The 3,412-nt window shown below is 55.2% G+C and overlaps 1 protein-coding gene across 1 annotated transcript in view; it reads left to right on the plus strand.

Annotated features, from left to right (window-relative positions):
• Positions 1-3,412, plus strand: part of LOC113207412 (cyclin-dependent kinase 8) — a 27,604-nt gene that overhangs the window by 4,790 nt on the left and 19,402 nt on the right. The window lies entirely within an intron of this gene.

Consider the following 3,412-nt stretch of genomic DNA (forward strand, 5'->3'; position numbering starts at 1 on the left):
CCCCCCCCTCTCTGTTGAATCCCCATCACGCACGCCCAACGTTTAACTCTTCGGTTCGATCGCAATGAACACCTCTTCGTACACACGAAATGTGAGAGGGCTGTAGGGGGAGGAGGTGTGAGTTACTGACGTCAGGCAGTTCGAGTGCGGAGCCCCGACCAAACCAACCGACCAGCGATCCCCATTGTAAAACAGGCGCCTGCTGCTCCAACGCCGCCCGCAGACACCACAACCTGCATCATGAACACGGTAATCAGAGCCCTGTGTTGGGTTCATTGGCATTGGTGAGACCAGGTAAGGCAGGCTTCTTAAAGAAATTCCGGCTGAGTGCGTATGTTATAGCATGATGTGGTACATACCAGGTGACTAGACTCACGCCGCGCACTTTCGTAGTGCTACTGTGCCGTATGCACACGCGTGCGGATGGGTTGCCTACTCGCAGGGGGCCACAATGACCCGTGGGCAGCGAGGATAGACAAACCCGCCCACACCCCTGCATGCGGTACAGTATAACTACGAAACTGCACGGCGCGAGTCAGCCACTTGGTACACTCACCAAAAAGAATAAATGTTCGAACGACCGCCGTTCTTGTGGCCGGGTTATTGGTCCAAAAGACACGATTTTGCTAACCTTATGACACTTGACGCTAATTTAGTCATCAATTCCGAAGTAGTTAGCGTCAGGAGTAGTTCAAGGAGCACACCCAGTGAGAAATGCGGATATCGAATTGATATCAGAACGATATCGGACATCAGAAAAGTGTCGATTTCGGGCCCATTTCCATATCAGTTCTGAGTCAGAGGCTTGAAAACGATATCGTTCTGATATCAATTCGATATTGCTTAAAATTCATTTCGCACTGGGTTTAGTGCCCGACCAACACCGTCCGAAGCACTGGTTTGTGGGTCAAAGAGGACTCGCCCCCGATTGAATCCACTCCAGGGCCACCCTTTCTCGAGGCTTGACCGTTGAGCTGTCGCAGCGCGTCAGTTTCACAGTAACACTTACTTTTTGAGCGTGCAACATCTAGACGACTTTCATTATTCGACCCAGCGCTCAGCAGCTGGCTGGTCAGCGGTACGCGTCCGGCCCGGCGATGCCGTGCGACCTCCACCGGACTCCAAGGAATGGATGAAGAAGATGTACCCGCCGGCCGTGAGCCCTCCGCAGTCCGGCCGCGACGTGTTCGGTGGGCACGGCATATTTGAGGACATGCAACCCCTCATCTTCGTCATGGCGCTCTACGGCATGCTGCCAGTCTCTTTCAAACCGCGTAAGTTTATCGGTCAGCAGCAACGCTCGCGCGCGAAGCGACACTCACGCGTGAGCGTGAGCGTGAGCGAGAGCTTCATTTACAATCCTTAAAGGTGAAATGTGAAAGAGCTGGCAACCCCCTCTTCCTACTACCCTATAGTTTGGCGCCATGAAGCTTTTGAACAGGCGCTCCTTCTGTCGTTTTTAGTGAGCCGCCTGAAAGATAAGCAACGTACGCTACAAATCCCCCTTCATGTAGGAAACCGACCATGCACCCCCTACCCCCCCCCTCTCAGCCGGACATTAGACCCAATGTTTGCGGATAGTTTGGGATCGTCCAGAAAGTACATCCGTTTCCCTCAGATCCATCCGGCAAAAATTACGGGAGCTCGGCGCCTGCGAGACTCAGTGTAGGCCATCCCGCAGTACACGCGTGCACTGCGAACGAGACAGTGCCTACCTAGCAGGCGCTATGAGAGAACGCAAATGCTTGCAACGGGACGGCGAATGACTGACGTACTTTCTGCACTCTTCCTTTTCGTTCCGAAGATATGACGAAGAATTGGGTTTATAACTTTAGAAAGGATCTGGAACCATCATATTACAAACGGATTTCCTTGCATGACAAAGACCACAACTTTGTCAATAGACACTTGCTCTTCGTATTACGAGGCTGAGCTCTTGGTAATACCAGGTGGCTGATTAACCCAGCGCACTTCTGTAGTTAGACTGTACCGCACGCACGAGTGCGGGCCGGCTGCCTACTTGCCCGGTCACTAAGGCGCCGTGGACAGGGGTGATAGGCAAGCCCGCCCGCACTCCTGCGTGCGGTACAGTCTAACTACAGAAGTGCGCGGGGTTAATCAGCCACCTGGTATGTACAAAGAATTTGTTTGTTTGTATTTACGAAGGTGCTAAACCCCTGGTACGTTTCGATGAGCAGTTCTTCGTCAGAAACTTACAGTGTGGATGATCCCTATACGGTTAGTCTCTTGGTGCAGTCCGCGTGAGCTTCCACCCACTACGCTCTACTCTGATACACTGCGTGCTGGTGACCGCGCTGGTGGTGTGGTCGGCGTTCCGTCTGGCGACTGCCCGGCTCGAGTTCTACCAGGCGGACACCGACCCTTTGGAGACGCAGTCGACCTTCACCTCCGTAGTGACGCTCGTCCACCTCAGTGGGCTTGCCATGCTGCCGCTGATATGGCTCGAGGCGCGAAACTTCCGGCGGAACGAGACGCTCTGCGCCAGCCTCATGGTGGGTGCCGTGTTGTGCGAATAGACTCGGTTTCTCTGAGGCTCTTCAATGAATTTCGTCCTTAAATGGACTGCTTCGGTGCCTCCTCCGCAGGCACACTTCCCGAACGTACGCAAGACCTGCAGGATGGCCCGGACCGTGGCACTCACCGCCGCGCTCATGTGCCTGGTAGCGGCGCCCATGACGGTCGGGGTCTGGATGACGGTGGTGACCACCGAGGCGGTGCACTGGACGCACGTCTTCGCCAACCACCACGTCGTGCAGCTGGAGATCGTCGTGACGGCCCTCAACTTTTGCCTCTTCCAATGCGTCAAGAACTTCGCGATGGACCTCTGCAGTACGATGGTGCAGGTGTGGTGATCATCAGGCAAGGGGAAGGGGTGTATCTTTTTAAGTGATTTGCAGTCGGACGATCGAGGAACGGGACGGGGGAGGGGACGAGATGAGGGAGGAAGGGAGGGAGAGAGGAAGGGGGCAAGAGAGAGAGGGACCTATCGAGCCCTTTTCGATGCTTCTGCGGCGGGGCGGGAATCGACAGGACGGCAGATAGCGTCGGGCTAGTGGAGACACCACACCCCACTCAATCGAAAATACTACCTCAGGCCCCTTGACCCGCCCCGGGGACAGGACAGGAGGGGGGGGGGGTATTTTTTTGGCGTAAGTGCTTCGGGAGTGACGGGGAGCCGAAGCCCCTGGTACTTCGATATGCAGTCTAGATTGGCTCAAACAGGTACATAGCATGTGTAATTGGTGTGCATATGGACATGGGAAAGGACGGGTGAAAGGCGGGGAAGGGGGGTGGGGCAGGGCCCGCGGTCGCGCAAGTCGTTATAGCCCTCGACGTGTAACGACAATGTAATTGCCCTTGTTGGGCGGGGGCAGAACCAGTCATTACCGGC

Source organism: Frankliniella occidentalis, unplaced genomic scaffold (genome assembly GCF_000697945.3).
Source record: "Frankliniella occidentalis isolate FOCC.00 unplaced genomic scaffold, Focc_3.1 Scaffold20, whole genome shotgun sequence".
Classification (NCBI taxonomy): Eukaryota; Metazoa; Arthropoda; class Insecta; order Thysanoptera; family Thripidae; genus Frankliniella; species Frankliniella occidentalis.